We start from the raw sequence: 22903 nt of genomic DNA, 5'->3' as shown, positions 1-22903 counted from the left end.
CACAGAACCACGTGCAGCCAATGCCCCTCGCCAAACACCAGCACCACTGCCAGAGACCCCTCGCCACAATGACCTCACAGGTAATACCCAGTGACCACCATTTTCTGAGAAACCCTGGCCGTGACAGTGATCCTATTTGATAGGTGTCAATCATCCTTGATTGGTGTACATGCACTCCTAGTTGGGTCTTCCATTTAGTTCATGTCCTCTCCCTAGAGTACGCTGGCATGTTTCTCTTGTCAGTCCTGCTGGTCAAAGGGGTGGTACTTGGCAAGTGACTCATGATCTTTCCACATTGGCTAGATTATCTTTACCAGTTTTTGTTTATATCCAAGCCCTGCTGTATTTTCGTTACCAGTGTGGTGGTTCCAGCCGTGGTCCTGAGACTCTCAGGTATCCCGGGTTGTTTTTTTTTGTGGCTTGGGCCAGGAAGTTGGTGTTCTCGCATCTTTCAGGCACATTGGAAGTTTGTGTAGCTTGCTGTTCATGCCGGGATTTTCTCAATTCTTGTTCCGTCGGTCCCAGTTGTAGTTCCCCATGTGGCGGTAGATGCCAGTCTTTATATGGGCTTGCTAAGTACCAGATTATAAATTCTCTGTCTATTTTCAACATCAGTTACCCTGCTACCTTATAGGAGTTCTTGAGTCCTGTCAACTTGGTACCTCTTCCTGCTCGATGAAATTTCAACCTGGGGGTGTTTTCCTACAGCAAGCCCTTTTCTATCTCTTCAAATCGATGGTTTGAGCTCCTAGACTACATGAACCTCAGGTAGGGTCCTGTACAGCAGTTCTGCGGTTGGCTCTTGCTTTCGCTTGATGGTGTCAGAGCTTGAGGCTTTGTCCGGTCATTCTCCCTACTTTGTTTCTTATTACAATCTGGATGGGCTTAGCAAAAACTGTTCCTGGTTGGTAATTAGATATGCCTTCCACATAGTTCATCCTTGGGCTTTTTCTTGGTAGACCGCTGCTGCATTTTTTGCATGTGCTTATGTTTCTTGAGTCTTCTTCTCTTATTGATGCCATGCTACAACAGATTGTTGTTGTCCTCTGCCACCATGTGTTTTTGCTGGCTTGCCTTGTGGCTGTTGGGTCTACAGTCCATTCCAGTTATTTTCTACTTTTTATTCTCTGGCGACCACTATTTCATGTTGGTCGCAGGGTTCTGCAGGTTCTCTATTCTTTCCCACCTGGGAGGTCGGCTTTGGGACATCCTCATTGTATATACTCCAGTGTCCCTTAGTGGATTAAGGGGAAAATAGGATATGGGTACTTACCGAAATATTCCTTTCTCCTATTCCACAGGGGGCACTGGACGCCCTCCCAGCACTGTTGCTTGTTGTTGTGTTCTTGGAGAATTTTCGTTCAGCTGCATCTTGATTGTCTGCAGCTTGTCAGTTTTTTGTCACCTCTGTTGGCTGTTCTCGGACTTAGACCTTCTTAGTTGGTTCCTCCTGCTTGTCTCTCCTCCTCTTTTGGTCTGCTCTCCATCTCTACTCGGCTTGGTTAATCTTAACTAAGGGCCTGATTTAGCATAGATTGCTATTCTGCTTATACGCATGCAATGCAGTTGCTAACATCAGTGGTGATATCTAAATGTTTGCATTCACATTGTGATTACAGCCTGACGTAAGGATGCCTACTTCCCCTTACTCACATCTGTATACATGGCCAATATAGCGAAACAATCGGTAGCATCGAGTAACATTGGACCCATATGCACAGTTAAGGCAGGTCAGACCTCACTCAGGAACTGCTTATTTCAGCGCACGGTATGAGGCCTCAGGCTGCGTATGGTACTGTATCGCAGTGGCTAATTTATGCACACCCATGCAATGGTGTTGAAATGCACTGGCACGCCTGCATTGACCCGACCACCCCTTTATCACCACCCACAAATGTCACTTCCTGTCAATCACTCTGCGATGGGTCTGCGTGGTCACACGACAATTGCAAAACAAAGGGATCAATACACATTTTGGAGTGGAATCTGTTAAAAATCATGCACGCTGTGGCTAATTTTCATGAAGCATACTTATGATCCTTGTAAAATGGCCAGTCTCGGGGATCGCAATAATATTGCATGATAATTCTACATTATATATGGCCTGGGTGTATGAAAAAGTGGGGAAATCACCCTGAACCCCCAAAAAGTGTAAAATAACAGAACATTATAAATGGCTGTTAGTAGCCATAAGCAAAGTATTGCAGGCCCTTAAAATGTGTCAAATAGTTGATTTTTATGTTTATTAATAGTAAGGTGTTCAGCAAAAGTTTATAGTATTATGGGGTATATTAAAATGTCTAATCTCATTTTATTATATCGCATTCTTATAGATGTTTGTCAAATGTGGTAAAAAATTTAATAACTGTTTCAACTTCCATCTGGAAGTACAAAAAAAGCCTTTCCCATCAATACAACACCCCAACTACATGTCCTACATAACTTAAACCTTGTTTTAGCTTTTTTTTTTCTTTGCGAAAATCCCATAAAAAAAATAATATGCCTCTATTGGCATCATTTTATTATTTTAACTCCTCCAAGTGTAGTAATAGTCACTTGGGGTGGTCTACAAGAGGTTCTGCACTCTGCCCGACTATTTATCCTTCAAATCAGGACTTTCCCAACTTTTTCACCTGCTCAGGGAGGTGTGTACAAAAAAAAATCATGTCATTTCAATTTGCTAGACCCAATTTGCTGCAAAACGCTCGTAGGTGTTAGTTCCTTCAAAAATGTATATTAACACATTTGTCGCCACTCTTATGCATGACTACTGCTGAGCCAATATTCAGAGTGTTTAACCTTCCATGAGTGCCTTGTAGATAGAGTTGTATACTTATTGATGATCACTGCTCTGATATCTCTGATTACACCAATTCCCCATTCTCCGCTTAGACATCACTTTCTCTCTTTTAACTTAAATTCACAAAGGTTAGTGGCTGAACAAGTTACTGCCCTTTACAATGTCTCCCTTACTTTTGTTCTTAATTCTGTTGCTTCGGTGATCACTATTCACCCTCACAGATCTACACTGCAACCTTCGCACTCGAAATGCACCAGATACCTGCAAAAGTGTTCATCAACCACTGAGCATTGGTTGAGGAAATTGCAATTTTATGCACTCAATCTACAGGACCACTCTCTCTAAACTGTCATATTTTACCTCCCAGTCCTCAAACCCTGTTGTCTATTCACCACTTTCAACTCCCTCCTCTGTTCCCCCTTCCTCTTCACCCTCTGCCCTTGACTTTGCCACCCACTTCACATTTAAAATTGACTCCATACATCCGGACATCTTTTCACCAGACCCTCAGCACCTCACCCCCTGCTTTCCCTGACTATCCCTCCTCATCTATCTTACACCATTTTCCCTGTATCTGAAAATATAGTCATGGCCCTCGTCTGGTCCTCCCCCTTTATGCTATTCCCTTTTGCCTTCTCTGCTACCTCTCTCCTGATGCCTAGTCTCAATTTGATCATCACGTTAATCTCTCCTTCACATCAAGCACTGTCCCCTCTGCATTCAAGCATGCCCTTATCTCCCCCATTCTTCAAAAATCCACCCTTGATCCGAACACTCTCCAACTACCACCCCACCTCTCTCTTCCCATTTGCCTCCAAACTTCTTGAGCGTATTGTCAACAACCACCTTACCGCCTTTCTTTCCTCCCACTCACTGCTTGACCTGTTTCAGTCTGGCTTTCGTCCTTTTCACTGCACTGAAACTGCCCTCACAAAAGTCCTCCTACCTCTCTTTCTCCATCTTCTCTCATGACTCCACACACATTTCTACTAATGGTAGGTGCCCCCAAAGGTTCTGTTCTGGGACCCCACCTATTCTCCTTTACATCCTCTCTAAGTGAGCTCATCAACTCATTTGGCATTTGCTGATGACACTTAGATCTACCTCTCCCCCCTATATCCAACTGTCTCTCTTTTTCTTCTACCTGGATTTCCCAGCGCTTTCTTAAACTTAACATGTCTAAGACTGAACTGATGCGGTCAATATCCTGGCGAGTTGGATGCCAGTGCTTAGAATACCAACACCTGTCAGAATCCTGGCGCCAGCATCCAGAAGGTAAGTAGCGGGGTCAGGGTGAGGATTAGGGATAGGCACTAGGGGGAGAGTTAGGGTTAGGCCCTAGGGTGGGAGGGTGCGGGAGTGGTAGGTTTAGGCACTAGGGGGGTGGTTAGGCTTAGGGAGGCAGTGTTAGGGGTAGGATAATTTTTAGGATACCTACTGACATGTGTCCATATCCTAACCCTGTGAGGATGCCGGCGTCTGGATTTTTATTGCCAGGATCCCGAGTGCCTGCATCCCGTCTTCCCACCCTCCCACATAAATTCACCTGTCACAATTTCATTACCTATCGATAGCACAACCATTTCCTCTAACCCACAAGTGTGCTGTCTTAGACTTGGAGTCATCCTAGATGCCACTGATATGCCTGTACTTACAATGCTGCTCTTTCATTATATCTATGCATTAAGAATATTATATTATACTATATTTTGAATATAAAGTTGTAATGACCAGCAGGTATAAAGCAAAATCAATATCTTAAGGCTATTTTAAGGCTAACTATATTTAATAAGTTTAATAATTAACACTTATAACTAATAAACTAGAATATAATTTTTATGGTTAGTAGAAGCTTAAATATAGAAAATGCATATTTTAGAAATAATTGGGCACAGGATGCCGGCGTTCAGGATCCTGGCGGTCAGAATCTCGACGCCGGCATTCAGACAGGGTTAGGATACTGACACCTGCAGGTAAGGATCCTAAGCCTACCCCTAAACCTAACCCTACATCCCAGCAGCCTAACTCAACCCCTAACCCCAATACTTACCATTGGGTTGCTGGCGCGGGGATTCTGACTGGTGTTGGTATTCTAAACGCCAGCATACCGACCGCTGGTATATAAACTACATCCCATATATGTACTGTATCAAAGCAGAAATAACAATAATCGTTTATCAATTACTAGAAACGCAAGACGCAAGGCTTATACAGCTAATTAAGATATAGGTGAACAGAACTTATTGTATATAGCGATATATAAGATATATATTATATAATAGTTATGAGCTAAATATGAGTTAATTCTAAGGATGTGAAAGAATACAATATTTTTCTTAGCATTTATGTAAAAGTGAATTAAAATATAAATCTGGATTATAAAATGGCCACCCTAGATAAATGTGAATTTATCCTCTGTCTTCATTAGGAAGTAATGTTTCGTAAGATGCCCAAAAGCAGAAGCAACTTAACATTTACCAGTGTCCCGAGTTCTCTTTCTGCAGGTGCAGGCCTGACCACAAACTGTAGAACATCTTGGAAAAGGTCCAAAGGAACTTGGCATGCTACGGATTGATCCCATCCTAGTGGCAGACCTTATCTAGATTTGTGTTGAGTGACCAATTATGGAGGATGGGGTGTCCCATGAATATGATGGACATTCACTCTCAGCAAATGAAATAAGGAGTCTACAACTTTGATGCATATATACAGTATATATATATATATATATATATATATATTGTACAGAAAAATAGGCGGCACTCGGAGACTGGATAAGACTCGTGAAACCCTCAGCCGAGGGACTTTTAATCAATCATAAGTCGACGTTTCGGGGTCTTGCACCCATTCCTCAGGACAGCAGAATAACACAATGCAAACAAACAGACATATTTATATCATAACTACTCACCCCTAAACAGGCGCCATGCACACCTGAGCTCCGTCCAGCAGCCGCACTTCCAGTCACGGCAACTCCGCGAAAACCGGTAGTGACGTCACCCGGGCAGGACCCGGCACCATGGCAACCTGCAGTAACATAAACAGTGAGATCGTGAACAGACTTGGTCATTATCATAGTGCAATAGATCCATAAAGTGTATATATCTCAACACATGTACACTGTGTAAAAAACATAAGATCTGCGCACAAACATCATGCACAGAAAGGATTATAAAAACTTTGTGGTGTTTAAAAAGTGATCCATACAAAAAGTGTAACGTGAATACACATACAGATAAATACTCAAATAAAATACACATATTCTAACGTGGACATATATCTAAAATAAAAAATACATTAGCAACACTGTAAAAAACATTTTGCAACTAATAACATTGCCTCTTATTGTCATCAATATGACAAGTGAAAAATCAATAATACATAATGGAGAAATTGAGCCATCTAGTGGGCAAAAAACACCACTACTACCAAATTTAAATGCATATCTTATCCTTAGTGAACATATTCTTGTCATAGAAGATCCACAGCATTGGCATACAAAGCCATCCAAAATTGCACAAATTTATAAGAAATTAATAAGACCCAAAGAGTCATTTAACCCTCGAGGAAAAAGAGTATCCAATCTATAAATCCACTGTGTTTCCATTTGCAGGAGTTTCCTTCCTCTATCACCACCCCTTAGTGACAAGGGTACATGGTCAATAATCTTATATCTGAGGGTCGCTACACTGTGTTTGTTGTGCGCAAAATGGCGTGCTACCGGTTGTTCACTACCATTAGTAGAGATAGCTGTTCTAATTGCCGATCTATGTTGAGCCATTCTGATTTTAAATTGGCATTCAGTTTTGCCTATGTAATATAGGCCACATGGGCATATGATAACATAGATGACAAATCTAGAGGTACATGTCAAAGGCCACTTAATTTTATATATTTTCCCCGAGTGTGGATGAAGTATAGTTTCCCCGGTCTCAAGATATGAACACGTCGTGCACCCTAGGCACTTAAAACATCCATCTTTACGTGTCAAAAAATTGGGCTTAGGCATAGGTTTTAAAAAATTTGTCACATCAGTTTTAACCACCAGATCTTTGATATTTCTCCCTCTGGTGTAGCTAGGTAATGGTTTAGTATTGTGCAAACACTTTAGCTCTGGATCAGATGTAATAATGGGCCATAACTTCTTAGCTCTTTTGTTGGTATATTTGCTCTTAACATCATATTCATGGACCCATGGTAGCTGATTTAACTTTTTGTCCTTAGGATTAATTCTCAATAACTCTTCCCTACTCACAGACAATGCTTTTTGTCGAGCCTTGATCAATTCTTCCACCGGATACCCTCTCCTCTAAAATTTTTTAGACATGATATCTAATTGTCTATTCATCTCTATAGGGTCGTTTGTAGATCTGCAAACTCAAATAAATTGGGAGAATGGTAACCCTTTTATTGTTGCTATGGGATGACAACTTTTGTGGTGGAGTAAGGTGTTACGATCTGTCGGTTTAGCAAACAAAGATGTTTTAATCCTACTGTTCTCTAATGTGATACAAATATCCAGAAAACAGATGGAAGTATCATGGTAATTTAAAGTGAATTTAATGGGACTATTAGAAAGGTTTTGGTTCGTCACTAGAGAAATCAAACACTCAATGTCACCCTTCCACATAATAAAGAAATCGTCGATATACCGATAATACATCACTATATTATTGGTAACAACAATTCTTTTTCAATCTGCCACATGTATGCCAATGCTGTGGATCTTCTATGACAAGAATATGTTCACTAAGGATAATATATGCATTTAAATTTGGTAGTAGTGGTGTTTTTTGCCCACTAGATGGCTCAATTTCTCCATTATGTATAATTGATTTTTCACTGTTATTAGTTGCAAAATGTTTTTTACATGTGTTGCTAATGTCCTGAGGAAGGGGTGCAAGACCCCGAAACGTCGACTTATGATTGATTAAAGTCCCTCGGCTGAGGTTTTCATGAGTCTTATCCAGTCACCGAGTGCCGCCTATTTTTCTGTACAGTGTGTATTGGGGGTGCTGTCCTCCTAATAAGGAAAGCACCGGAGCAAGGTGTGGGTTGTTTGTCCAAGTTACACTGCGTGAAGGAGTGCCGAAGTTGTTGCTTCTATTTTTGGATTTGCCTAAATTGCTGGTATAAAACCAGGAAAGGTATTTTCTCTCAAGGCACCCTGTGTTTGGAACTCACCTCGACTAGACAACGGTAATTTTTTTATATACCTGACTTATACAGTGGCTGGTATGTGCTACACCTCCTGATTGGATGCATATTGCATGTTATACTGATTTTTGAGGATTGTGACATTTTTTTGGGTCAATATACAAGATGGCTAATTCAGAAGTGGAAACAGATTTTACATCATTTTTGCTAGAATGTGATAATTACGAAACGCTGAGTTTCTCTGACATAGATGCTGAACATATTTTACACAAAGATCCAGCTTTAACTGAAGAATTAGTGGACTCTAATCTAGATTGTTTTAGAGAATTGTTTAAATTTAAAAAAAGAGAACTAGATTTCTTATATCATAGTAGGACACTTTCCGACTACTTTCGTGCAAAACAAATTCCACGAGGATTTCGTGTACATCACCCCCATGATTGGGAGATATAACATTTTGTTCTGCAAAAAATGGATCTCCATACTTAATAAATGTTCAATGGACTTATTACTTTTAGTAGTTGAAGAATCTACACGGGAGCTAAATGTGACAAAACATAAAATAGCTGCTTTTGAAACGGAACATATATCGGTATTAGCCAATGATACATCAGTAGATTGGATGACGAAATTGAAGGAACAACTTCACACAAAAAAAAACTGCTTTGTTGAAATATAAGAGATAAAAATTTAAAAAGATTCAAACTGATTATAGTCAACACAGAGTGTACCCATGGCTAGGTAGTACACAGAACTACAGCACTCCTCATCAATCCACCAGGCCTAGGAAACCATACCAGAAAGTTAGATTCTCTAGCACTTCGGCTAGTGAATCAGAGGATTATGTACCAGCCAATGTTAGACCCACTAAGATAATGACCACTTTAGGGGTAAGCACCCGGACTGGGTCCACAGCCCGCGGAGAAAATTTACAAGGAGAGGGGGTCAGAAGAGGAGGCAGGTACACAAGGAGGCCGATGAGAGCGAGGAGAATTTAATTTTCAATCTATCATCCTCGAATTTAACAACAGCGGAATATAGTGTGCTTAATAAAGGACTTAATAAAGGACTCTCGTTTGTTCCAAATCATATTTCACATGATCTTAAATGGAAAACCGATATTTATAGATTCCAGAGTTCTTTAAAATTGAAAGAACAATTTCAAAAACAACCGTTGAGCATACAGTCTGAATTTATACCGGAGCGAATAGCTAAATTGGGAAGCAAATCTAAAGTTGAGCCCCAATCGACTAATGCTTCTATAAAAACATTCATTAGATTATTGGAAGATTCAGTGAAGGAGGACACTGGACCTAAGTACCACAATTTATCAATTGACGAGAAGTCGGCTTTGGAGAGCTTAAATAAAAGGAGAGACATTATCATAAGAGGGGCCGATAAAGGTGGCTCCATCGTAATACAGGACACAGAGAATTATATTATTGAATGTGATCGTTTACTTAATGATAGCTCCACTTATAAATTATTAGCTGGTGATCCGGTAGAATTGTATAAAAGTAAACTAGATGTGATTCTTGAAACAGCACGTACAGAGGGATTGATTTCTTTGAGTGTGAAAAATAAATTGATGGTCACATATCCCGTGGCACCCATATTTTACACACTTCCTAAGATCCATAAGGACGCACAGAGGCTCCCTGGTAGACCTATCATCTCAGCCAGGGGGTCTCTGTGTGAACCTATTGCAATATTTTAGATGCATTTTTGCAGCCATGTATACAACAAACACATACTTACCTGAGAGATTCTGGGATGCTGCTCCTTAAACTTGAAGAACTGGGACAGGTCCCAGCAGGCACGTTTTTAACAACGCTTGATGTTACAAGCTTGTATACATGCATCCCTCATGCTGCAGGTATTATGGCAGTGAAACAGTTAATTGTGGGTAATGTGCTATATCAGGGCCCTGATATCGAGTTGTTTTTGCAATTACTGTATTTCAATCTTACTCACAACTACTTTTTATTCAATGGGAAGTTCTATAGGCAGCGAACAGGCTGCGCTATGGGGTCAACGGTCGCTCCATCCTTCGCTAATGGATTTATGTGGAAGATTGAAAAAGAATTGTTTTTTGCGATTCCAGCTGTTACCAATAATATAGTGATGTATTATTGGTATATCGACGATGTCTTTATTATGTGGAAGGGTGACATTGAGTGTTTGATTTCTCTAGTGACGAACCAAAACCATTCTAATAGTCCCATTAAATTCACTTTAAATTACCATGATACTTCCATCTGTTTTCTGGATATTTGTATCACATTAGAGAACAGTAGGATTAAAACATCTTTGTTTGCTAAACCGACAGATCGTAACACCTTACTCCACCACAAAAGTTGTCATCCCATAGCAACAATAAAAGGGTTACCATTCTCCCAATTTATTTGAGTTTGCAGATGTACAAACGACCCTATAGAGACGAATAGACAATTAGATATCATGTCTAAAAAATTTTAGAGGAGAGGGTATCCGGTGGAAGAATTGATCAAGGCTAGACAAAAAGCATTGTCTGTGAGTAGGGAAGAGTTATTGAGAATTAATCCTAAGGACAAAAAGTTAAATCAGCTACCATGGGTCCATGAATATGATGTTAAGAGCAAATATACCAACAAAAGAGCTAAGAAGTTATGGCCCATTATTACATCTGATCCAGAGCAAAGGTGTTTGCACAATACTAAACTATTACCTAGCTATACCAGAGGGAGAAATATCAAAGATCTGGTGGTTAAAACTGATGTGACAAATTTTTTAAAACCTATGCCTAAGCCCAATTTTTTGACACGTAAAGATGGATGTTTTAAGTGCCTAGGGTGCACGACGTGTTCATATCTTGAGACCGGGGATACTATACTTCATCCACACTCTGGGGAAAAGATATAAAATTAAGTGGCCTTTGACATGTACCTCTAGATTTGTCATCTATGTTATCATATGCCCATGTGGCCTATATTACATAGGCAAAACTGAATGCCAATTTAAAATCAGAATGGCTCAACATAGATCGGCAATTAGAACAGCTATCTCTACTAATGGTAGTGAACAACCGGTAGCACGCCATTTTGCGCACAACAAACACAGTATAGCGACCCTCAGATATAAGATTATTGACCATGTACCCTTGTCACTAAGGGGTGGTGATAGAGGAAGGAAACTCCTGCAATTGGAAACACAGTGGATTTATAGATTGGATACTCTTTTTCCTCGAGGGTTAAATGACTCTTTGGGTCTTATTAATTTCTTATAAATTTGTGCAATTTTGGATGGCTTTGTATGCCAATGCTGTGGATCTTCTATGACAAGAATATGGCCCTCATTCAGAGCCGTACGCTCTGAGCAGAGCGCACGCTCTGAATGAGGGCCGGGCTCCATTTTCATGGAGCGTCCTCCTGGACGCTCGTATAGCTGTGGGTCACCACCCACAGGCTATACGAGCGTGCTTTTTGATGGCCGCGATGGTCGAGACCATCGCGACCATCGAAATTGCGAGCCGGAGCCTGCGGTTGAGGTTTTCAACCGCAAGCTCCGGAGTGATTTTGGCTCTATCAGAGAAAAAATCACTCCCACTGACATCACTAGTGATGTCAGTGGGCCGGCTTCTGACGGGAGGCGTTCCCGTGGGAACGCCCCCGTCAGGGAGCCACGCCCCCGGCACGCCCACCAAAGGGGGCGTGCTGTCAATCAACATTGACAGCACGCCCCCTTTGATCGGACACAACGAGCGAAGGACTTTCCTTCGCTCGTCGCGTCTGGCGCATGCGCACGACGGAGCTCCCTCCGTCGTGCGCATGCTCAGTGCATAACATCGACCCACTTGCGAGCGGACAGCCGCTCGCGAGTGGGTCTGAATCAGGCCCTATGTTCACTAAGGATAATATATGCATTTAAATTTGGTAGTAGTGGTGTTTTTTGCCCACTAGATGGCTCAATTTCTCCATTATGTATTATTGATTTTTCACTTGTCATATTGATGACAATAAGAGGCAATGTTATTAGCTGCAAAATGTTTTTTACAGTGTTGCTAATGTATTTTTTATTTTAGATATATGTCCACGTTAGAATATGTGTATTTTATTTGAGTATTTATCTGTATGTGTATTCACGTTACACTTTTTGTATGGATCACTTTTTAAACACAACAAAGCTTTTATAATCCTTTCTGTGCATGATGTTTGTGCGCAGATCTTATGTTTTTTACACAGTGTACATGTGTTGAGATATATACACTTTATGGATCTATTGCACTATGATAATGACCAAGTCTGTTCACGATCTCACTGTTTATGTTACTGCAGGTTGCCATGGCGCAGGGTCCCGCCCGGTTGACGTCACTTCCGGTTTTCGCGGAGTTGCCGTGACCGGAAGTGCGGCTGCTGGACGGAGCTCAGGTGTGCATGGCGCCTGTGTAGGGGTGAGTAGTTATGATATAAATATGTCTGTTTGTTTGTATTGTGTTATTCTGCTGTCCTGAGGAAGGGGTGCAAGACCCCGAAACGTCGACTTATGATTGATTAAAAGTCCCTCGGCTGAGGGTTTCACGAGTCTTATCCAGTCTCCGAGTGCCGCCTATTTTTCTGTACAGTGTGTGTTGGGGGTGCTGTCCTCCTAATAAGGAAGGCACCGGAGCAAGGTGTGGGCTGTTTGTCCAAGTTACACTGCGTGAAGGAGTGCCGGAGTTGTTGCTTATATATATATATATATATATATATATATATTTAGTGGTTCTTGGCAATTGTTTAAATGGACAATGCAAAGGACAGAGAGCCAGAGTTTCTTAGCAGAAATTCTGCTAGATGAGCTATACATGTATTGTTTGTATTGATTTTAATGTAATCCTTTATAATAACTAAAATAAATAATTTTATTGCCTCAATTCTGGACTACAAGTTATTATGCATTAGAAATACACCTTAACACCTCCCTCTCCTTCAAACCACACATTCAGTACCTCTTGCAGTCCTACTGTTTCCATCTCATAAATATTTCTATAATCATACCCTTTTTCACTCTAGAGCCAACTAAGGGGTGTGGATTATTAGGTCTACAGTAAAAAGGTAGACAATGTTTGGGTAGACAATGGAAGTTAGATAGGCAATAAGTCGACAGGGTCTGAAAGTCGACACACTAAAGGTCGACTAGTAAAAAGGTTGACAGGGAGAGAAGGTTGATATGATCATGAGGTCGACACACAAATGGTTGACGTGTTGTTGTTTTTTTGCTAGCTCCAATCTTTACCCTAACCCTCCCCTTGATGCCTGACCCTATTCATCCCTCCTGGTGCCTAACCCTAACCATTGGGGTAAGTGCCTAACCCTAGCCATTGGAGTAAATGCCTTTCTCTAAGGTAAGTGCCTAAACCTAAAAATAAAATAATGTGTCGACCATTTGTGTGTTGACCTAATGACCATGTCTACCTTATGTCCCTGTCAACCTTTTTACCAGTCGACCTTTAGTGTGTCGACCTTCAGGCCCTGTCGACTTATTGCCTCTCTAACTTCCATTGTCTACCCAAACATTGTCTACCTATATACCGTAGACCTAGTGACCAGATACCCCAACTAAAGGTGCCTATCCATTTGGCGACCTGAAAGTCTGAACATCTAGCATTCAGACCTTCAGGTCGCCGAGGTGCAGTGCCCGCACTGAATGGTGTTCACTTAATATCATTCAGTGGAGGAGCCCGACCTCCTATCTCTGAAAATGACAAACCTGACGAGCGTCATCAGGTTGATGGGCATGTTCAGTAGACAGTTGGGGTCGGCAAGGACCCAGCGTGCACGCGCATCGCTGGTCCTTGCCGGCTATCCATTACCCGACTTTGTGAACAATGCGACCGGTTTGGTCAGATTTTTCACAAAGTCGAGTAATGGATAGGCCCCTTAAAAACCTCATCCACTCACTGGTCATCTCTGCCTTGGACTACTGTGACCTCCTCCTATATGGCCTTCCAATTCTCTCCACTTCAATCTGTCCTCAGTGCTGTATACTTATGTCCTTGTCCTGCACTGTTTTGTACTGTAAGTTACTGTTTTCATGTTTTGCCCATTTTGTAAGGTGCTGGGGAACCCTTGTGGTGCCATAAAAATAGTGGATAATAATCCACTATTAGAATGTGTAAAAAATGTTGTAATGTCAATTTGTGATGTAAATATTTATCTTTATGTTTGTTTGCTGACTGTAGTGAAATAATCAGTTAATTGCCTTGTTGTTCCAGATTCACATTCCTTTTGTACTCTCTCCCTCAGGTGTTGAACAGTGTATGAAGTTTCTGGATGTCACCAGACAAACAGAATGTTTCTTTTTGTAAAAAAGGTTACAGCTTTCTGTGCAAAAGCCTGAGCAAGTTATTAAAGAGGTAAATATTTGAAAACATAGCTGGACTAAATAATGTATCCTCCACAGGCCAGTCCACTAAACCTAGCAGTCAGATGGATCCTGTAAGAGGCCAGGCAATATGAGCATCCTCTGACATCAATTGTTTGTTGGGAGCATTACAGTATCTCTTGAAACTTGTCCCTCACACAACTGTTTCAAATGCATTAATCCTATTTTTCCATTTTGATTTATATAAGTGAAGAATTGAAATGTGGAAGTTCTGACGTGTAGTGCACCATTTGTGTTATCCGTTGGGTCCCCAAAGCCTTTAGTATTCCTGCACTATACAACATACTGTATGCTTGATTCAGACAGTAGTGGTGTCTGTGACCCTCCCCCCATGAACTGTCCAGTGCATGTAAATTGGAAGTTCACAGGGGATGGGCCTTGTAGAACCAACTGTTTATTGTATCAGACAAAACGTAGGACTGTTAGACCACTTCACTGACCCCAGTGGACTCGGCACAAGCCCCAATAATAAATTGCATTTTGGGTGGCTTTTTTTAATGATTTACCATAAATAACAACTAAAAATTTTTACAGGCTTTTTTTAATCATATGAAATATACTGCACAGTTTTTGAGATGAGCACACTGTAATAATTGTTGGTTTAGAGTGGATAATTTATGAGGATTGATTTAACCTTTTTGAAATCCTATATATTTTTTTGAAAATATTTTTATTCACATTTTTTTACAATAATCTTAACAGTAATATTGTAAAGTAAACATACAAAGTCAATAAAAGAAAATTACCATGTATTACAGGTATTCTTCTTCATTTCTTGAGACTTAAAATTTATATACTATAAGTACCATATGAAGCACACCTGTATATATTTTCCAAAAACTTTGTTAGTAAATTCAGAGACAAAAATATTAACCTTTGAATCTATATAATATAGATTTTATATACAAAAACTGGGAACAACCAGTATTTCCTATATTAGTTTCCAGAAATTGAAACATATATACAAAATATAAAATAAAGTACCATACATACATATAGGACATACGGACAACTCACAGGGGTAAAGAAGAAACAATAGGGAAGAGGGACATAGGGTAATTTGGACATTACAAGTGTCTTATGATCGTGTATCATACATACTATCTATGTATCACTGTAATCTTTGGTATAAATACCAACTGGTGTATTCAAAAAGTTTTAGAACTTTTTCTGTAGAAGAGGAGGCTAGGGTTTCAATATACGGCCCCCATTTTTTATAGAAACTAAATCCTCCATTTTCTATATCGGGAAGTATACACTGTCTCTCCAAATAGAGTGTACGCATAAGAGCTGTAGTTACATGTTCCAGTCTTGGAGAAGACCGCTCTATCCACTTATTGAGTATCGCCTTTTTGACAAGAGTTATAATAACAGTGATCAGAGGTATAAGCTGTTTATTAGAAGATTCCAGCTCCCATGATGAGAAGTTGACACATATTAAAGCAACTGGGTCTAATCGTAAATTAGGTTTAAAGATATCATTCATATACACAATTATTTTATTCCAAAATTTCTGTATCTTTGGACAGGACCAGAAATTGTGAAAAAATAAAGCATCAGGAGCACCACACTTGGGGCAGTGTCCTGTCTCCTCCTTGACCATGTGTTTACGTTGTCTTGTGAAATGTATGCTCTATGCAGTGTTCGAAAATGGACTTCTTGTAATTGAGCAGAGCTTAAATATCTAAGAGTAAATTCCATTCCAGACAATATATCAGAGTGGGATGTAATACTTGGACAGTCGGAAGTCCATTTACACAACGTTGCCCCCCATATTTTTTTTAAATTAGAGGGAATCAAATCCCAGTATAATAAACAAGTTTTATAGGGAAGGGCTGACACAAATTGCAATAGTGATACTAAAGAGTCCGATTCATTATCCGATACATGAGCTTGTGGTAATGAACGTACATAGTGTCTAAGTTGTAGGTACATGTAAAACTGTTTATTGTCTATACCTTATTTACTAACCAACTCCTGGAATGAGAGATCAAAGCCCCCCCAGGGTCAAAGACATACTTAATTCTTGCTATACCTTTAATGCCCCAGGTCTGGAATTGTGAATTTTCCAGTCCTGGCTGGAAGCTAGGATTTCCACAAAACGTAATGTAAGGAGAGATCAGTGGATTTTTATTTAATGATCTGTTAATGGCCCACCACGACAGATACGTGTCTCTGAATAAAATGTTATGTATGACCATCTGAGGAAGAGAGCCTCTTGGGGTGTGCAATAATGTGCCAGGTGTAAATGGGGAAAATAATGATTTTTCAATCTCCAAATTAACATAAGAAGATCTACAATGCAGCCAATCCGACACATATCGGAAATGAATCGCGCGAGTAAAAGCAAGTATATCTGGTACTGCTAATCCTCCATCTTTTCTTTGTAATTTAATTTTTGCTGCAGAAAAGTGCGGCATTTTACCAAGCCATAAAAAGGTAGAGATCATTTTATTCCATGCTGCAATATCTGACATCGTCATTGTTATGGGTAACATTTGAATAATATATGATAGTTTTGGAAATATAATACTCTTTATAACCGCAAAGCGGCCTAATAGAGATATCGGGAGAGAACCCCAAGTCTGTAAACATAATGATATTCTCCGCATAGTATCAGTGTAATTGGCTGCATATATATCCTGCAATCTGGATGTTATATATATACCCAGGTACTTCAACTTAGAAGACGCTTTTTGAAATTGAGAAGTAACCGCTAGTACCTCAGGCGATACCGGCATCAAAACCAAAGGGAGGAGTTCCGACTTTAAATCCAGAAAATAATCCAAATTCAGTTATGGTCTTAAAAATGGCAGGAATAGTTATACACGGGTCTTCAATAAAAAGCAACATGTCATCTGCAAACAGAGCTAGTTTCAATTCATTACGGCCAATTTTGATCACACTAAACTTAGATAAGTCTCTAAGAGCTATGGCTAACGGCTCAATTGCAATCGCAAAGAGTAAGGGTGAAAGTGGGCAGCCCTGCCATGTGCCCTTTTGTAATAATACTGGGTCATACAAATATCCATTACAAGCTATACGTGATGAGGAAGAAGTATGCAGCATTTGAATTAGTACAATAACGTCCTCCGGAAATCCAAACCTTCTCATTGCCTCATATAAATGATCCCAGGAAACAAGATCGAAAGCCTTTTCGGCATCAAGGGACAAAATATATTGTGGGCATGGAGATACAGAGGACGATACCGACTGGAGCGCCGCAAGGACTTTTCGAATGTTACAAACAGAATGTTGCCCCCATATGAAACCAGTCTGGTCAGTATCTATGATGTTGGGAATAATCAGTTTAATTCTGTCTGCCAAGATCTTTGTCACGATCTTGTAGTCAGCATTTAGAAGTGAAATAGGGCGATATGAGTTTGGAAGTTCTAAATCTCTATCGGGTTTGGGCAACACTTTAATAATGGCATCATTAAAGTATCTTAGGAGTTGATGTTTACTAATAATAGAATTGATAGCTTCCGTAAGTGTTTCACATATATGAGGAAGCATAAGCTTATAGTACTCTCCCGTGAACCCATCAGGGCCAGGGGCTTTCATAGTTGAAATCCTATTTAAGGGCTGTGTTAATATACATCATGATGTAGCCTATCCATTAAATAGGGACCAGTACATCATGAACATTAGGCAGTGCCTCAGCAGGGCTACCATCAGAAATTATGGGGCCCGGGACTATCAAAATAGGCAAGGCCCCTCCACCCCCAGTGTTTCTGTGACACCAGCCCTGCAGTGTCTCTCCAGTTCCTGCCAACCCCCTTCTATCTCCCCTGCCGGCCGCTTTTCTGTGACCCCAGCCAGCCCCCTTCTGTGTCCTTAGCCAGACCCCTATGTAATATCCAGCCAGCCCCCCTTCTGTTTCTCCAGCCCAGACCCCGTCTGTGTTCCCAGCCAGCCCCCAATCTGTGTCCCTAACCAGCCCCCTTCTGTATCTCCAGCCTAGCCCCCTTCTGTGTCGCCAATCAGTCCCTTCTTTATGTCCAGCCCAGCCCCAATTTTGTGCCCCCAATCAGCCCCCTTCTGTATCTCAAGCCCAGCCCCTTCAGTGTCCCCAGCCACTACACACCTTCTTGTTGCTCCATCCAGGGTAGCCTCCATCCAGGTACAAGTAATTTTCCTCATGCGACACAGCTCCTCAGCTGGCGCGGTGTGACGCCACGTGCCATCTCCAAAAAAGGACCCCAAACTGTATTCCACTGCAGTCGGCGGGGCCTGCGGGCCGGATCGGGCATCGGGTGGGTCGGGTTGGGCAACAGGTGGGCCTTATGAGCAGCTGGTCGGGATTGCGGGCGGGTCCACCTGTCTGTCCGTGACTCCAGTCCCGACAGTCCTCCCCTGATGGCGGCCCTGTGCATCAGTGATATCACTGGTTCCTAACTTATCGATAGACTGAAAAATTGATGGCTCCAGTGTGTAGGTGACTGGCCCACTTAAAGGAAAACTCCAACCTCTAATAGCATTTAATCCCCAGCTCTTTTATAACCTGCTGTTTCCATTATATAGCGGGACTCCTGCTGCTCAACTAGTGTTGGGTAAAGGTTGGACAACTTTATTTTGGAGGCCGGAGTTCTCCTTTATGCTGAAACATAAAATGTAACTATTTGCCTCCTGCATTTTTTCTTTTTCTAGTACATTGTGTGTGCATCTATGTACTTAAAGAGTATTTACTAAAAGCAAAGTAAAATGACAGACAAAAGGAAAATGGTGACGAATAATATAAACCGATTTTACTTGGTGGATTAAAAACATTAATAAGGGAATATATGTGAGTTTCCACAGCTGTCAGTCTGTCTTGTTACACTGCGGTTTTATACAATCTTTCCTTTGTTTGTGAAAGTGTAACACCCTAAATCTGGTGGATCAGTTTTGTAGTGTCGTGTAGAGTACCTTACCACTTTATATGGAATCTCTTTCCCAGGGACTCCTGTAACTGCTTCTCCGATTTGTTAAAGGAATTGTAACCAGATGGTTATTCAGTATATCACACCAATTAGTTCCAAACAAGTAGGATTTTATTAACAGCTGCACAATGACAATTGCCCACACTGTGAATCAGAGTGCTAACAATTATAATTCCCTTAGCACATCACAAAGGTAAATTACATACAGCAACCATACAATGTAAATTAATGACACATGAAACAGGTGGTATTTAATTTCACTGGAACTATTTTGTCCTCAGATCGGGGTCGCTGTAAATTAAACGGGTTATCACACAGCACTACTAAACAAGTTATAACATAGCATTAAACCTAGAACACCTTCTTTTTATGAACCAGGGGTTAAAATACGGTAAATATTTTAAATAACCAAGACAGTCAATATATCAATAGAGTTCATAAATTGCTCGGCCAGCTAAATATAGGTGGTGCACACTAAACTTGCTGCTCCTAGTGTCTTTAGGTAGTTGTGAATCACACTGAACAATGGAGTTAATAATATAATCCTTTTACTCCTAATGCAGTTTACTCTTCCATTTATCTCAAGTCTGCACTAAGAATTATGGAGTTATCTAGCAATGTTTAGTATTGGCAGTAATATTGAAGATATATGGCAACACTTGTAACTCAAGCAGGGAAATGTTCTAAAGGTAGTAAACTGATTGCCAATATCTGTAACAATTACAGTTCTGTCTGCAACGTTGTATAATACTAGTGCTGTGGGAATGGTAAAGAGATTCTCTCTGGAAAGCAAGTTCTAAACTTTAACTGAAGTAATCCTGGCTGCAGCCTGCATCCTGCTGCTCCCCCATTAATCTGAGGTGTCTACAGAAGGGACCTTTCGTGTGAAGATCAGCAGAATTAACAGCAGGACCCCGGTATCTCTGTAGCTGAGATCAATTGTCGGGTTATGCAAGTAGTTGGCTGCAGATCCATTACTAGACTTTTTGCTGCCCTGGGCTAGAAAGAGCATTGGTGCCCCCAACCTGTTTTTCAAATATGGACATAAGACGTGTACCCAAAAAAGGAGTGTGGCCTCATGGGCTGCCATCAGAAATTCTGGGGAAGATACTATAGCTTCATGCGTAATGTGATTGGTTTGAGTCCCATGTATGACAGTATTTTTAAATGTGTGTGTAAATTAAAGAGGATGTGACTGAAGGTGCTTGGGGAGGTGAGTCAGCCAGGGAGGAGATGGGTGAGGCCAGGATAAGCTGGGAATAATAAAAGAGGAAGCTACAAATGAGAATGATCAAAAACAGAAAATTGACAGGCCCAAATTGTGCCCCCTGCTCTATAGTGTCCTGTGCCATGGCACATGTCGTACCACCCTAGTTACCGCTCTGGTTGGTTGACTAAAAGCAATTATTAGCTGGGCTTCCTCTTCTCTGTAGGATTAACTGGCTGGTATTACTTCCTAAACTCTTGAGCTGTGTGGGTGCATATGGTATATTAGAGGGACAAGTCTAATGGTGAGGGTAATGTCCCCTGCGCTTGCATATAAATCTAGTAATGTTACTATCCTGCACACTGCTCGTGGGATGACTGAAGGGTAGTGTTAGGTGGTGCTTACTTGATGTACCAACCTCTCCTGCAGACTGTCAACATAGTGATGGAAGACTCCCCTGCAGCATCACCAGCCAGTTTCCACCTCTGTCAGATGTGGCCGCCGGACCTCTCCTCCTACAGCCCACCTCTCAGTGAGTCAGACTAGCCACTCCTCCTGTCTCAGTCTGGACGCGGCCCCTCCGATATGCAGCGGAAGTCCAGAGAGTTCCAGTGGTTCAAGCAGCCAGCGGGCTCTCCTCCCGCTGTCAATCACCACTGTCAAACATGTAAGCCAGAGTACAGGTCCGGTCTTCTTTGCTGCTACCTTAGAACTCCATTACGGCTAGTCAGATAGTCCCTTACAAAAGCTCCCTCCGGGTCCTCTGCATGCACTGGCTCTCTTCCCGCTGAGCGCTCATGCCATAGTTCTATTGTTGGGAGACAGTTAGCTGGTACCCCAAGGCATTCAAGGCTCCCCTCTAACGTTTAATGGGCAAGTCCTAGTCCCGTGCCTGGGTTGATTTTAATGCTACAAGCTGCCCGAAGAAACCATTATTGCCTTAGAATAAGGTGACAGAAAGGTCACATACAAACAGGGCATTAATATGGAACAATTACATATGTTTAAAACCATATGATTGACTGTCATTTGCTCACATATATTACCAGGTTTTCATTCCAACCAGCCAGATTGGACAGATATATCTGACAAAAAATTGTATAGTGGATGCCAGGGGCGTTTCTAGAGAGGAGAGGGCCCGTGTGCAGTCTCCGACACGGGCCCCTCCTCTCCGCCCGGCGGCTGGCAGCGCACTGAGCTGTGCACGGCCAGCGCCGGAGTTATAGACTCTGGGCACTAGAGTGTGCCCAGAGTCTATGATGAATGCACAGATCACCATGAAAATGACTGCCGCAGCCATTTTCCTGTCGTTTTACAGCGCCGGAACCCCGCGCCGACGTGGGACTCCGGAAGGGTAAGTAATATTATGGGTGCAGGGTGTGCTGTGCGGGGCTCCCCTGGGGTCTGTGTTCCCTGCACACCATGCACCCATTATTGATATGCTCCTGGTGGATGCCCAGCTGTACTGCCAGTACTGGGGGTATCACAAAAGGATGTAATCGAGCTGAGAAGTGAGCTTCAGAGGAAGGAAGCACTAATCCAAAAGCACCTAACTAAACTGCGGAGCTGGCAGCAGGTTCTAGAAGACATCAATGGTCAGCATAAGAAGACAAGTGAGATGACACAGGGACCACTCGCTTACCTGGAGCAAGCGTCAGCCAATATCCCAGCTCCATTGAAGAATGTTCGGGCTGATGTAGCCTATTCGCAATGTGTGCCTGAAGAACACTAAAGATAATTTTTCTTTTTCTAATTGGTTTAGTACTGTATATTGAAAACTAGAATAATAAAAATATTTTTCATTTTAGAAACAAACCTAAAATGCCTTTTTTTAATGCAATGCTAAATTAATATTTTTAAAAGCAATAACTTGTACATTAACAAAGCACTGCAATGAGTGTGGAAATAATAGCAGACATAATTGCGGGATGATTAAGGTAGAGAATGAGTCTTGTACTTCACCCTCCTTTACACTTCCGGATCCGTGACTATACATGTTTTGTTTTACTTTATTTAAATTAGCATATAAACTATACAGGACATAAAAGTCATCAGGTAGGCACATAAAGTAAAAAAAAAAAAAAGAAATAACTTAAGGTCATGACACAAAACAACCATAGAACGAGATTACGAAACAATCTTGAGGTGGGTACACATTAGGATGACGGATCAGCTGGACGGCCAATCCACTCTCCTATCTGACAATTGGTAAGTGCAGACACACTTACCAATCATCGGCCTGATCTGATGTACCTGACGTCAGAACTGGGCGGATATTTGTATGTGCCTGTCCAGTTGTGATGTCAGTCACCCGTGGCCTCTGCAGCAAGTGTACCGGCGGTCTACTAAGCGCCCATACACACAGCATGATGTGCAGATATATCTGCCATAGGCCATGCTGCACAGCTCACACAT

General features: G+C 41.4%; 1 pseudogene; it reads left to right on the top strand.

Moving 5' to 3' along the window:
- The first annotated feature begins 8122 nt into the window (after window positions 1-8122).
- Window positions 8123-22220, top strand: LOC148501329 (mediator of RNA polymerase II transcription subunit 28 pseudogene; annotated as a pseudogene).
- The last annotated feature ends 683 nt before the right edge of the window (window positions 22221-22903 follow it).

The sequence above is a fragment of the Taudactylus pleione genome, unplaced genomic scaffold, assembly GCF_031769625.1.
Source record: "Taudactylus pleione unplaced genomic scaffold, aTauple2 ptg000520l, whole genome shotgun sequence".
Taxonomy (NCBI): domain Eukaryota; kingdom Metazoa; phylum Chordata; class Amphibia; order Anura; family Myobatrachidae; genus Taudactylus; species Taudactylus pleione.
Note: the sequence above shows the minus strand (reverse complement) of the source record. Positions and strands in the feature narration are given on the sequence as shown.